Consider the following 15918-nt stretch of genomic DNA (forward strand, 5'->3'; position numbering starts at 1 on the left):
ATTATTGTGTTCTATGTAATGTCCCACATTAGCAGAGCAAATGAAGTTGCCATTAAAATTAGGTCAGTCCTCAGGGTCTTGTCAATATATAATTAAAACAGGATACAGACATGGCTTCCTTTGCACAATGAACCACTTAAGCGACTGGATCTGGATTTCAGTAGTTCTGAGCTTTAAACTATGTTTTTGTTGTTTTTTTTTAGATGTTGTGAAATACATTTTAACATTCAGTAAAGCAGATTTTCCACCTGTGAGACATTTGGTTTCACAGAATAACTTATTTAACAAGAAGGAGAATGTAGCTCTTGTTAAAAAAAAAGAACCTGAGACCAAGTTTTTACTATGGAAATATATAAAAGATGATTTGCACTAAAATGCTTTGCTTTTTATCTATACTTTATTTATATGAAACTGATTTTGGTAGTTAGGACTTACTACAGAGTTGGAAAAACGTACTTTTAAGAGTTGTAGATGGCACAAAATATGACTACAAACTGTAACAAAGGTAAAGCATAGACTATATAGGATTTTGGTAAAAAGAGTGAGAAAAATCTAGCCCAGTGAAGCTGCAGTTTAGCCATAGTTTACAGCAGAAACATCAATCTTAGTTTAATCTCAAGTTTAAACAGGTAAGAGAACATTGAGCATTTTGGTATGTTTTAGTGTTTTTGTCCAACCGCTGTTTAAGTTTATTCATATTTTAAGGCTTTTCAATGAAAAATTATGCTTTCACTGTAATTATGTTATGCATTAAAAATATTTCATGCTTGTACTGACATCAAACCACGCAGATTTATACTTCAAAGGTTGATTCTACTGTCTACTTGCATCCGGAGTGTCTTCCACTGCTACAGGACATTTTCTCTTAAATTCCATAGAGCAAATACCAAGTTTAATTAAGTTCCAATATGGTTTACAGCAACATTTTCCACCAAAACAGAGTGGACTCCATATTCACCATATCTTTTTCACACAACAGTGTAGAAAGATAAAACCCTTATGTAGCCACAATGTGAAGATTTTGTTATTACAACCTATGGCTTTGCAGTGTCTGTTTGTTGGAGACTGAAGGTGTGCTAGTGTTTCTGCTTGCCTACTCCTGCCTTTTTGCTCCTCTGGAAAGGTGGGAATCCCTGTAGCAATCAGTGACTCAACATTTTCTGAGTCTCTGGTTCTTGTATCACTCAGCAGATTCTTATTTCCAATAGTATTCCTTCCACTATTAGTTCTTAACAGACAGAAGTAAGTTGATGTATGATTGATTTTCAGAAAGCAGCTGTGTTGCCAGTTTGTTTTGGCTTTCCCATGGAACTAATGGTCTTTTTTTATTATTCATTAAGTGTTGAATATTACGTGTCATGCTTTGCCAGATGCATCATGTATAATAACATATAAAATCCAAACTAATGTATGCTTGACAACAAAAAGTGAGCCTCAACATTATCAAGATTCAAGCATGAGATCTGACCCGAGCATCTTCTCCAACCAGAATGTCTTATTGGTCTTGTTGGTCATCCAGTATTCCAGTTCAAATTCTTCATACAATATAAGGCATGCCAGGGCCTCCTGGAGCTTTTATTATATTTAGAAATACTTTTATTTATTACACCATGAGGTTTCTACACAATATACACAAAGAAAGACCTCATCATGTTGATATATGCATACCTCCTTCTGCAACCTGAAGATTTAATGATTTAATTTCCATAACCACAGCAGGGTCTGTTTATGATTCCAGATGAAGCTGATCATAACTTAATAGGGCTATAGAAATGAGCAGCCAGCACTGGATCTTTTTAGCCTTCTTTTTGATGTTTTTATGAAATTAATTATCAAAAATGTAATTAATGTGTGTTGTCTTGTGTAAAAGAGTTTTTAAAAAAGGCCTTGCTATCACAGCAAATACTATATGGATATACTAAAGCAGTAAGATAAAACATAGTAAACAAATATTATCATGCATTTTCAATCAACCTTAGACAGCTAAACTATTTTATTTTGGTTTTAACTATTTTTGCTTTTCTTTTGGCAACATATTCAGATAATTAAACAATTAAACAAATTCTAATACCAGACAAGGATAACCTTTCTTTTAAAAAGGAAATATACTATCCGAACTAACCTGGCCTGAACCACACCCAGGCCTGATTTCTGCCTGACCAGTAGTATCAAGAAATCACCTAAGTAGAACCTGTCTAATAACACGAAGTAGGATAAAGATGTCTAAAAGCAACACATCATTCCTCAATCTATGTTTTCTCCATTATTCACAAATGCAGAAAACATAGAACACTGGTGAATCTTCCCAGGAGTGGACAACCAAACAAATTAACTCCAAGAGGGCATCAGCAACTGATCTAGATGCTCACAGAAAAACTTAGAACAACATATAAAGCACTGTAGGCATCAAGGCCTACAGGTGTGAATCCTGATATGAGTGGAGAAAAACTTACACAGTATTTTAGAAGAACATTATATCTATAGTTTAAATTGGTGGTGGTAGTTTGGTGGTTTGGGAATGCTTTGTTGCTTCAGGACATAGACAACTAGTAAATGAAACTATAAATCCTGCCCTGTTCCAGAAAATCCCGAAGCCACATCTTAAAGAAGACCAGCAAGTTCACCTATGAAAGGCAAAAAAGTGCATTTTAGGTTGACCTAGTCAAAGGAGTACACCGAACAGAAGAGTATACAGTCATATTCAATAAATGAGAATATTATTGAAACACATTAAACATATTAATTACACACAGACATACTGTATGATTTCAAGCCTTTATTTCTGCTAATTATGATGACTTTGAGCTGACAGCTGCGGAAAAAACTACATTTAAGATTTGAATATTACATCAGACAAATAACAAAAAAAATTTTAATACAGAAATGTGGGCTTAATGAAAATATGTTTAATACCTGCTTTAAGGTTGTTTTTTTCAAAAGGTACTTTTAATCAAACCAGCCTCATCAGAATCCATATGCTAATTTATTTAATATGACTGTATATGGAGCATGGCACAGGTAAAAATAGGGAGACTGATTGGCATGAATCAGGTGGACCAAATGAAGCGGATTATGGAGGCAGTGGCAGAGAATAAGTCGGACCTGTTCCCAGTGCATGTTGGACTCCGGCAGGGCTGCCCTTTGTCGCCGGTCCTGTTCATAACTTTTATGGACAGGATTTCTAGACGCAGCCAATGGCCGGAGGGGGTCTGGTTTGGGGACCAGTGGATTTCGTCTCTTCTTTTTGCGGATGACGTGGTCCTGCTGGCCCCCTCTAGCCAAGACCTACAGCATGCGCTGTGGCGGTTCGCAGCCGAGTGTGAAGCGCTGGGATGAGGATCAGCTCCTCCAAGTCCGAGGCAATGGTACTCGACCGGAAAAGGGTGGCTTGTCCTCTTCAAGTTGGAGGGGAGTTCCTGCCTCAAGTGGAGGAGTTTAAGTATCTCGGGGTCTTGTTCACGAGTGAGGGAAGAATGGAGCGGGAGATCGACAGATGGATCGGTGCAGCTGCCACAGTAATGGGGTCGCTGTGCCGGTCCGTTGTGGTGAAGAGAGAGCTGAGCCGAAAAGCAAAGCTCTCAATTTACTGGTCGGTCTACGTTCCTACCCTCACCTATGGCCATGAACTTTGGGTCATGACCGAAAGAACGAGATCACGGATACAAGCGGCTGAAATGAGCTTCCTCCGTAGGGTGGCCGGGCACTCCCTTAGAGATAGGGTGAGGAGTTCGGCCATCCGGGAGGGGCTCGGAGTAGAGCCTACTAATTCTGGTTATAGCGTAGATGACCCTCTGATAAAATCTGAAGAGATTGTGTTGTCACCTCTCTTGGTCTTGGAGAAATAAATTCCTGAAAGTGGGACAAACGCATATAATGGTTGAGCATTTTGAGGTATTTTGACAAGATATTTCTCCAAAACTGTACAGTAAAATATAAAATATTTATTCTTTTACATAAAACATGAATGTGAAAGTTGTAAAAATGTGATTAATATAAATGTTCTGTAGGTTACTTTTCTGTTTTCCTCTTATTTTCTCAACCGTTGCCAGGATCAGCGTCCTTTCTGCTCCATTACCGTAATGCGCCTTGTATGCCCGACGCTAATCTTTAAGAGAGAGCTAGTGTCGGCTGGCGTGACCGCGTATTTCTGACTTTCGGCTCACTTAACCGCAGTTTTCTTCTGTACAGTTGATGTCTCCTCATTGAAGCGACGCTGCAAGCCCTGCAGTTCGAGCAGAAGTTCAGAGATGCGGGTGATCAGAGTCTGCTGCTTTAGTCAGCGCTAACCAATAGGGAAACGTCTTACAGCGTTCGTCTTTAGGCCCCGCCCAGGATGTTCATGTTTCCAGAACTCAAAATTCGTTGAGTTCAACCAAAAACAGAGAGCGTCAAAACCAAAAAAGCGAGACTCGTAACCAAAGATTTTTGACCTGCGCAAATAAAAGTTTATGTTTTGCAAATAACTTTTTTTTCTTTGTGAGAAAAAACTCTAAAAGTTTTGATCACAACTTAATATTTTTTGATTGAGATTAGTTTTTTTTGATTGAATATTATTTTTTTTATTGAGATTAGTTTTTTGTTCGATTGAATAATATTGAGACAAATTTAACTCCATAGTTTATTTCTATTTGCCAGCTGTGCCTCCCCTGTCCCAATGATCACCGGTGTGGAAGAGATCGGAGGTGGGGGTTTTATACGGCCAATGGTATCATGGGAAGTCCGCTGTTACCCCCCCCCCCCCCCTTTTCCAAATGTTGGAAGTAGGTTAAATGCAATTTATTTTGAAAGTTCCCGAAAGGTTTGTACCGCATCTTTCATGTTGTTTCCATGGCTGTGGGTCCCAACATTTAATGACAGCGACAAATAGAAATGATCTTATAAACTCAATAAGTACTTGCAATAAGCACACTTGATGTTGATAATAACAATGTCTAATATAGAGGAAGACATATTTCCTCAAATTAAAAGTCACTGACCTATATCACAATTTTATATTTTTCAATTGTTTTGGGGGGAAAAAGTTAGTTTTAAAATTTGGTTTCCTCCTTCCTGCTCATTATGACCAATATTCATATCTGACCAAAGTTATTCATTTAGCTTAAACCATATGATCTATATTTGCAGTAAATGCTGAACCGTTTAACCTGTAAACTTTGTGGGGAAGTGTCGGATTTAAGCGTCCAGACCACTGAAGCCAGACATGCATGGCAGCTCTAATCTCTCGCTGTCTGGAGGCGCTGACCTCTTTTGTTCATCTGATGGCTTATTAGCGGTATTGATTTTGGCTTCTTTATGTTGCTTTTTTCCTGCAGGGAGGCAGATCCTCTGTGCACATATCAGCTACTGTTGGTCACCAAAAACATCAAGTCAGCAGCTCCAGTTTATTTTAGATTTTTTTGTATATCTTAAGACAAGACTGGGCTAGATGGACATTGTTGAAATTGTGGACAGTGTGTCTTTGACCAACTTTGGTTATCTCACTGGTGGAAGCTTCTTCTAGAGGACTTCTTGGTTTTTGCAGCAGTTGGACCAGGGGCTCATGTGGCTGGAAAACCTGCTGTAAGTGTGTTTTTATATAAAAAGATACAACAGCTTCTAAAAACCTTTTGCTGTATTTCCAGTATGATAATGAGGTATAAACATTCAAATGTTTTGGCAGATAGACTCTTCATCCATCTTTATCTGGTTGAAAAAACAACATATACAGAGATTTATAGCTGCAGTAGCCCTACCTTTTAATAGTTTTTTTTATAAAGCAGCATAAGTCAGTAGTTTCGTTTAATTATGTGAACTTTTATTAGCAATATTACTACTATAGGAAGAACAGGAAAAGCTCTTATATGCCCTGGAAGACGAATTGTTTATTAGATGTTGAAAACAGTTCATGACTCATTTATCAGAAAATATGTTTGAGAGTGACATACGCAACATTAAGGGTTCCTTCAGAGAGCGTTTCCTCAGTAGCTCTCCTTGTTTAAGATGTTTGTTTTACTCACCATGGTTTTAATGTGAGGAACCACATGTAGCTTGTATGTCAGATTGAAATAAATGAAGATGGATGTTAAATATAGGATGTCAGTGGATGGTGTCTCACCCTTAGGTCTTAACAGGCAAACAGGTGGTGAATTTTATGCCTGATTGTGATGTTTTTTTCCTTATTTTTATGCACTTGTTTATTTTCAGTAGGAGTGCACAGTTTGAGCTGCTCAACTAACAGCTAGGCCACTAAACCCCATGTTTTAATAGTTCCAGATGCTCTGCTTTTACAATGACTGGGTGACTTAATGAAGTTTAGGACAAAAAAAATTTATAAAATGGAAATTTCTAATATAAAATATACACTCATCGGCCACTTTATTAGGTACACCTTGCTAATACCAAGTTGGACCCGCTTTTGCCTTCAGAACTGCCTTAATCCTTTGTGGCATAGATTCAACATGGTACTGGAAACATTCCTCAGAGTTTGGTCCATATTGACATGATAGCATCACACAGATGCTGCAGATTTGTCGGCTGCCCATCCATGTTGTGAATCTCCCGTTCCACCACATTCCAAAGGTGCTCTATTGGATTGAGGTCTGGTGACTGTGGAGGCCATTTGAGTCCAGTGAACTCATTGTCATGTTCAAGAAACCAGTCTGAGATGATTCGTGCTTTATGACATGGGGCTTTATCCTGCTGAAAGTAAGCATCAGAAGATGGGTACACTGTGGTCATAAAGGGATGGACATGGTCAGCAACAATACTCAGGTAGGCTGAGGCGTTGACACGATGCTCAATTGGTACTAAGGGGCCCAAAGTGTGCCAAGAAAATATTCCCCACACCATTACACCACCACCACCAGCCTGAACCGTTGATACAAGGCAGGATGGATCCATGCTTTCATGTTGTTGACGCCAAATTCTAACCCTACCATCTGAATGTCTCAGCAGAAATCGAGACTCATCAGACCAGGCAACGTTTTTCCAATCTTCTATTGTCCAATTTTGGTGAGCCTGTGCCAATTGTAGCCTCAGTTTCCTGTTCTTAGCTGACATGAGTGGCACCCGGTGTGGTCTTCTGTAGCCCATCCGCCTCAAGGTTCGACATGTTGTGTGTTCTGAGATGCTCTTCTGCATGCCTTAGTTGTAACGAGTGGTTATTAAAGTTACTGTTGCCTTTCTATCAGCTCGAACCAGTCTGGCCATTCTCCTCTGACCTCTGACATCAACAAGGCATTTGCGTCCACAGAACTGCCGCTCACTTTCGGACCATTCTCTGTAAACCCTAGAGATGGTAGTGCGTGAAAATCCCAGTAGATCAGCAGTTTCTGAAATACTCAGACCAGCCCGTCTGGCACCAACAACCATGTCACGTTCAAAGTCACTTAAATCACCTTTCTTCCCCATTCTGGTGCTCGGTTTGAACTGCAGCAGATTGTCTTCACCATGTCTACATGCCTAGATGCATTGAGTTGCTGGCATGTGATTGGCTGATTAGAAATTTGCGTTAACGAGTAATTGGACAGGTGTACCTAATAAAGGGGCCGGTGAGTGTATGTGTCGAAAACAATCCTGTCCTTAATACTAACTCCTAGCAGGAAATAGGGTTTGGCCTCGTAACTGGTGCATCTCTAATTGTGCAGTTAAATTGTCAGGGACAATCAGCACACAGCGATATGACACATCACCCCACAGAACAAATTCTGAACTTGTTCCTATTTTCCAAATACAACATTACAACTTGGTTAGAAAAGATATCTTAAACAGGATTACTGAAGTACAAGATATTTTAGGGATTTTAAGTCACAAATGCATTATATTTCTGTACTCCTGTTTTCCAAAAATAGTCAAAATTGCATTTATTTCTAAATATTTTGAATGCATTTGGGAGATGTTTGTTTCAGCAAGGTTTTTAAGTTGTACATATTTTGGTCCAAGACAAATCTTCTTGCTTTGCATGTGAAAAGAATGTTGAGCAAATCTGGGTGCAGAATTTGATTTTATTGCAACTTTCTTTTAATAAACCAGGTTGATTTTTGAAGAGCAACATCAGATATATGTATTTCAAAATATTCATCCACACACTTAAGAGTGACTGTTGGATGAAATACTATCAATTTGTCAAGTTAAAGGTCAGTTTAAAGAATTTGTTACTTACAATAAACATCACATTAGAAGTTTTGTGAAGTTATTGTGAAGATTATTTAAATTGTCTAAAGATTTGGTTAACTTTAAGCTTACAGCAGGCCTAAGAGTGCAGACAGATGTGGATGTGATGGGGGTGGAGAATTTTTCCACGAGGATTTCCAACCACGAAACGTCTGATGTCAAACTTGGAAGCACTTCACTTGTGTGCAGCGGGAAGGCAGCGGGTTCTCATCCTGCCACATTTCTGGCATTCACATTGTGCAGATGACTGTGTTTCCTTTCTTATTTCCAAGGCATTAGTTGGGATCCAGATAGTTGTAAACTGGAACATTAAGATTTTGAGTCAGTATCTTGCAAAAATAATGATCCCACTTCAATGTTTTAACATTTTGTGTCGAATTACTACGAGACACTTCAATATAACAAAAAAAAACTTAAGACAGAGCATACCATTGAACTAGAAGAAATATTAAACATAGCTTCCAAAATGTAAAAAATTCTGAAGGTGTAAATTCAGCTGCCCATATTCTATCACCCCTGAATTAAATCCAGTGTAACCAATTGCATTCAGAAGTCACCTCATTAATAAAGTCCTTCTGTGAGTTCCTTTACCTCAATATTAACCCAGTTGTTCTTTGAAGGCCTTGGAGGAATGTCAGAGAACATTAGTGAACAAACAGCATTATGAAGACCAAGGAACATAGCATCAGACAAGCAGCCAAGATACCCAGTGCAACTCTGGAGGAGCTGCAGGGATACACAGCTCAGCTAGGAGAATCTGTTGAAAACTATTAGTCACGCATTCCACAATTCTGGCCTTTATGGAAGAAGGAAGCCATTGTTAAAAAAAATCTAAAGAGATTCAGAAAGAATTAAAGAAACCAAAATGAAACTTCTTGGCCCACATGAAAAATGATATCCCTGCATAAAAACACTGACCATCCCCCTGAACACACCATCCACCTGGGTGAGGTGAGGTGGTGGCAACATCATAATGTGGGAATGTTTTTCTTCAAGCAGTGACAGAGGTTAGAGTTAATAGTAAGCTGGATGGAGCAAAATAGGGGTCATTTTAGAAGAAATCCTGTTAGAAGTTCACTTTCCAGCAGGAGAAAAAACACGGTCGGAGCTAAAATTGAATCGTTTAAATCAAAATATATATTTTTACCGGTCGGTCTACATTTCCACCCTCACCTATGGCCATGAACTTTGTGTCATGACCAAAAGAACAAGATCCCGGATACAAGCGGCTGAAATGAGCTTCCTCCACAGGATGGTAGGGCACCCTCTTAGGGATAGGATGAGAAGCTCGCCCATCCGGGAGAAGCTCAGAGTAGATTCGCTGCTCATGCACATCAAGAAGAGTCAGTTGAGGTGGCTAGGCATTTGCATCGGATGCGTCCTGGACGCCTCCCCCAGCTTGGCCTTCCCAAATATGTAGCCCCACACTGATGATGCCTTCTGTCCATCTTCTGTGTCCATTTCGTGTGTATTTTAATCCATCATCGGGAACTTGAGAATGCTGACCCAAATGCAAGAAAGGGGCTAGTACCACCAGTAATCATGGGGGCAGTGTTTCACAGTATAGCTCACGTGTCTACATTATCACAATTTTTTCCACCATCGCCGTCTTTGCATTGAAACTTATTCGGAAGGTAAGTTTCTCACTCAAAACTAACATCTGGTGCCTAACAGCCAGCCAAAATAATAAATGCATTAAAGCATGAGGGGATTGACTCTTAATGTTTGAATTGAGTGGACCACTTTACGTGTGTAAAGGGAACATGCATTCATTGTCCATGCCCGATCAGCAATGCAGGGTTGGGGTGGACTGGTTCCTATCTCCAGCATTCACTGGGTGAGAAGCGGCATACACCCTGGAGAGCTTGCCAGTCCATCACAGGGATCAGCAGAGACACACAGGATAAAGAACCATGCACACATACTCATTCCTAAGGGAGAAACCAATTATTCTAACCTTCATGACTTCAGACTGCAGGAGGAAGCCAGAGTACCCAAAGAGAACTCACACACTGCACATGGAGGACATGCAAACTCTATGCAGAAAGTCCAGACCAGGTTTCGAGCCCTGGACCTTCTTACTGCAATGCAGCAGTACCACCAACTATGCCACCATGCAGCAAGAATGGCTAATACGGCAGAATTGCAACCTGATTTCAGAATGTGACCACTATATGTGGTTCAAATATAATGCTTGGTATGTGTTGCATATGCATCAACATCCCTTCTACACTTATTGGCAGGTATTTGATTTTACATCTCTTGTTTGATGTTGTTTTTTACTTTAGAAAACATAAAGAATTGGAAAAAATCTCTCAAATTGTGTGGCTGCTCCTGTCTGCCTAAACCAAACAGCAGGGGCAATCTCAACTATGTCTTGATTACATTTCAAGTAAGTTTCAGCAATGAATCATGCAAACATACACTAGGTAAAGTGTTGTTTACCTCAATGTAGACTCTCTATGGAGTCACTTCAGCTTCAGCATTCCTGGTTGTGCGCAGTACACTGAGTTGGTACTTCTTCGGGGTGTTTTAGATGTTTTGGTTGTGCTGACTGCTCATTAGCAATCAAACCAATATTTCCCACATATGGTGACGCCAGAGTCACTGAGATGTTTTGTTTTGCTAAGTGTACCCATTAAATATAACTTTGAAGGATGAAACTACTGTTTAGTATATGTGAGAGGGATATTCTTAAGGCTGTCATGTTCCTTTCATTCCTTTCTATTGACATCACGATATTTCCTCTATCAGTCCACTGCAAAGGTAAACATGTAGTCAAAATATGTCATAGGGATGGTATACCAATGAACAGCTGCATGCAGCTGTCCCTGTGCTGACTCACTCTTGAAACGATGAGGGCTCCTTAAATAAAAATTTTCCTAGGCATCACCAGAATAAAATGTTTATAGAATGATTTCATGACTCTGCTGTGTCATTTTGGTGGGTCAAATCATTATTTTCTGAATTTACAAACAAAAGTTTGAACAAAATTTAGAAACTAAAAACCTTACTGATGACAACAAAATATATATATATACAATGCTAAAAAATCCCTTCTTTACAATTAAAATTGAAAAGTGTGCCACATATTTGTGGCCAGAGTACTACTTTGAAGTATAATATTAATGTTAGGGTTGTACCTCAGTCCAGCACATCTGATGATGTACTCATAGCTGTAAATTGTGAACTGGTTCATTTGCACATCAGTTAGCAATAGACTGAGTGTGCTGTTCTCATTGGTGAAATATTTCACTCCTCTGGTCCAGCTCCCAGTGTTTAACCACTACATGATTTATAGTGTATAGAGATTTAATTTGCAAGAGTTTTGTAAAGTAGACGTATTTTATTTCAGTTTAGCCTCACATCAAATGTGGGTTCTTTTCTTTTCAACTGTAGATTTGTGTTTGAATATTCCTCATTTATTTAAGAGAACATAGCTGACAACAAGGAAGGCATAACCACAGTGTGAGAATAATTAAAACTCCCCGTGGGTTTTTTCCCTATAAGTCTCTGTCAAAGTGGATATCGCAGAGATCCCTCAGCTGTGCATATAAAAGCACTGAGTAGTTGCTAACAGAGGCCAGGCTGAGCAGTCTCTGTGAAGCCCAGCCGTCTCCCACAGTGGCAAAATGTCAGCTGGATGGAATTAGGAAGGTCTGCAAACCAAGGAGGCCCTTGCTGGAGGCAGAAGGCTGTTCTAGCTGGGAGTTATGGTTCTACGCATGTATGGTATTTAATTTCACTCGCAATAATAAGCAGAAAACATATAATAAATTAAATGAAACAAGAGTTTCCACAGACAAGTGATACTGTGGGAATGATTCAGTGTTCAAAACCCCTAAATTGAAATAAAGCTACATACATTTACCAGATTTAAAGGACACACATTGCTACTATTTTGCAATGTTTCCTTGATTAAAATAGTGGGATATCCAAACCCAGACTTTTTTGTCCTTGATACAGACCAAAGTCATTAGCCTATAGATTAGAATCCCAGTCTGATATTACATTAAAGTTATAAAACCAATGTCATGTACTGTATATGCTTGAAACTCAATAGTTTTAAAGTTCAGCGAGATAAAACGTATTTCATTAGCATTACATGGGCTACATTACTATTTAGTTAAGTGTGTCCCACTTAACTAAATCACCGGTGTTTCCCTTAACATCATCCATGGGAGGGGAGGCGCTCTTCCCCCCACCAACAGGACAGCCTGCCCCCTTCAGAAAATCATGACATGTAGTAAATTATTAAACGTCTGGATGTGGTCACACGTTACCATTCCCGCCGATTCATGGCGGAGGAACACACCTATTTAAGTCTTGATGTAAGGCTGCACCGTGCAGACACACACATAAAAAGTAGGGAGGGGGAGAACACGGAGAAACATAAGTGTTCCCCTTATGGTTTTGTTGGAGGGGCGGAGCAGACCCCCTTTCCTCCGTCAGTCAACTGAATTCTTTTTCAAATTTATTTTCAAATTTTCTGCACAAGAGCGGACAGGAAAAGATTAATCAACCATGGTGGTTTATGCCCTTGTATGGAAGCTTATATGGTCAAAACTCTTCCAGGCACTTCAAATAAAGTACGTCAGTACCATCCCCCAATCACATTCAGGATGCTGCAGCCCTAACAGGAGTCAACTTGGTTTGGACAGCTACTATAATTTTCAGACAACATGTCACCTGAAATGTTTTCAAGATATTGGACTTAACACATACAGCCACTAGAGTTGGGCATCATCTGAATTTGGACAATTACGATTCCTTGTTTCGATTCCAGTTCTTAGCGATTCCAATTCTTTTAGAAGGGAGGATCAAAAAATGTTATATGGTTTAAACAAGCTAGCTAACCAGAGTTCTTTCTGGATGAAATAGTCTGAACTTCTCTATGAATTTTAATTCTATGAACATTTTCCTTTATATGATCTTTACTATGAATTTCTCACAGGGCTATTTTCAACCAATATATAAATATCAATACTATTTGCTTGAATGTAAATATTATGGATTTGCGAAGTCTGGTCAACTGCCTGGCTAACATTAGCAATTTCATGTCGTTTGTCTATGCAAAAATACAGGGGCTAATGTTTGCTTGGTATTTGCATTTGAGTTGACCCACTGTTTTAGGTCGAGGAGAACCTGTTAGCTGCCTCAATGTTGGTATAAGACACATTTTACTGTTATACTTATCTGGTTCTGACTGCCGTGGGGTGCTAGGTTGTGTCGGCGCCAGATGAAGAGGCAGGGGAGGAAGGCCGGCACAGTGCGTCAAAGACTGTTACTTTAACCCCATGAATTGCGAGGTGTTTAATCATGTTGGTCGTCCACCCTCCTTTGCATGATATAATCTTAGTGCTGCACTAAGCCGACTGACCATTTCTTTTATTAAAGTTAAGCAACACTTTTGATAGCCATTGCACACTGTCTATGGTTGCTCACACTTTCATGCCAATTCTTCTTCGTTGGTGTTAGCGTTCTCCCGGTCAGCAGGTATCGAAACTAGGAATCAAAAAATCTGAACAATTCCGGGAGAATCGGAATGTTAATCTCCTTTCCAATCGATTCTCAATACTCGATGTCCAAGCAGCTATGGTCTAAAATAAAGTCTTGTCTTGCTCCTGTTGATATTTTCACGCAGAGCAGTTTGCTCAAGTCATAGGCTAACACTAGAATGTTTTCTGTTCTCTTTAATATAACTGGTTGATAATTTAATTCATACCTTAATGAGGTGCTAGTTTATAGTGGAGCGACAAAACTTAAAATGACAAGAAAGCATGCTTCAGCAGCCAATACAGTCTCTCTTTCACTCTGAAGGTCATTAATAGCTCCACGAAATAATATGCAAGGCCTTTAATACAGATTTGCAAGCTGTTCACTTGAAAATAGTAAGTGGGTTTTACAAATTGCTTGTTGGCTAACACTTTGAGAAACATAAAATCACAGACAAACAAGACACCAAGAGCAGGTATCAGGAGTTGAGTTTTGATGTGGATTCTAAAATGGATCATTTAAAAATATTTAGTCATCAGCTACATAGTTGGCATAACATGAGGACGTCTCCAGTAAACTGAAAAAAAGTCCTAATCTTAAATTAATATTGGCATTAGAAACATAAATATAGTCTCAGCAACTTTCCAGTAGTCATTAGGGCATTGATTTGTCCTAATAACAAATTGAGTGAGATCATGACTCAAGGAGTATTATTTTTGAAAAAAAAATAATTCTGCTGGATAATTTTCATTTTATTAAACAATGGCATGGCAATTTTCTTTTATACTCTTTCTCAATTGTCATTGTAAAAATATTAATTTGGCACTACAGCAGTCAAACCTTTCTTATAACTGCTTACCAACGTTTTGCATGTTTCCACTGGTATTTTGACCAAGCCTTTGAGTTTGGAAGGCCTCTTTGCCATTAATATAATCATTTGCTCCTTCCACAGATTATCTATCAGATTTTAGTTGGGACACTGGCTGGACTAATCCAGAAAATTAATATTACTTCCAGTAAGAAGCAACATGTTGAAATTTACCTCCTCCCTCTTGGTCATTTGCTACATAAATTCAATATCAATTTCCACTGTTATGCTGATGATACCCAGCTCTACGTCTCCACCAAACCATCCTCTACTGCCCCACCCACTTCCCCTTGTGACTGTTTACAGGAAATAAAATCCTGGTTTTGATCTAATTTTCTCAAACTCAACAGAAAACAGAAATTATCCTAATGGGACCAAATCCTCTGGTCACATCTTTCCTGGACTACTGTAACTCTCTTCTCTTTGGTCTCCCCCATAAATCCACTCATAAACTCCAGCTGGTCCAGAACGCTGCTGCCCGGGTCATGTTCAGAACATCACCCACCAGTCACATTTCACCAGTACTTCAACTACTCCAGTGGCTCCCAATCAGATACCGCTTGGAATTCAAAATCTTGCTCTATACGTTTAAGGCCATCAATTACCTTGCTCCTTCATATCTTTCTGACCTCCTCCACATTGATACTCCCTCTCGGTCTTTTAGGTCAGCTTCCTCCATCAACCTCTTGGTGCCTCCTGCTCGTCTGACCACCATGGGATTTAGGGCCTTTAGTCAATCTGCTCCCGCCTCTGGAACGCCCTCCCTGCTGACATCAGAAACACCGGCACTCTCTCCCTTTTCAAATCCCAAATAAAAACTCATCTGTTCAAACAAGCATTTTTACCCTGATCAAGCACCATGGTCCCTCTTATATCGTCTTCGGTTTCCTTTTTATTCTTATTTTTTTGTTGTTGTTGTTTATTTTTTTTTTGGCACTAGATGCCTTTATTTTAAAAATTTTTGACAGTAGGTAGACAGGAAAGGACAAAGAGAGGGGGAGACATTCGGCAAAGGTCGCTGGGTCCTGGACTGGAACCTGGGACAGCCGCATCAAGAACTATAGCCTCTGCACATGGTCGCTTAAATGGCCCCGGTAGAGTCTCCCAAGGTGATGGGTCAGACAAAGAGTGGTTCAAGACACCCTCATGAGGACCACACAATCAAGGCACGTGACGTCGCCCAGTACGGCGGAGCTGGGGTCCCACCCTGGAGCCAGGCTTGGGGTCGGGACCCGTCGGAAAGTGCCTGGTGGCTGGGTTGCTCCTCGTGGGATCCAGCTGGGACAAGCCCAAAGGAGAGACGCGAGGCCATCCCCCAGTGGCCCCACCACCTGCAGGGGGAACCTTGAGGGACCGGTGCAAAGAGGATTGGGCGGCGAACAAAGGTCGAGAACTCGGCGGCG

At 39.9% G+C, this 15918-nt stretch overlaps 1 protein-coding gene across 1 annotated transcript in view; it reads left to right on the forward strand.

The window, feature by feature from the left end:
* The first annotated feature begins 5348 nt into the window (after window positions 1–5348).
* The window catches only part of tnca (tenascin Ca), a 71567-nt gene continuing 60997 nt past the window's right edge, over window positions 5349–15918 (forward strand). The window contains exon 1 of the mRNA XM_047372775.1: window positions 5349–5559. The gene's annotated coding sequence lies outside the window, so the exon portion shown is untranslated. The remainder of the gene's footprint in view (window positions 5560–15918) is intronic.

The sequence above is a fragment of the Girardinichthys multiradiatus genome, chromosome 8, assembly GCF_021462225.1.
Source record: "Girardinichthys multiradiatus isolate DD_20200921_A chromosome 8, DD_fGirMul_XY1, whole genome shotgun sequence".
NCBI classification, from domain to species: domain Eukaryota; kingdom Metazoa; phylum Chordata; class Actinopteri; order Cyprinodontiformes; family Goodeidae; genus Girardinichthys; species Girardinichthys multiradiatus.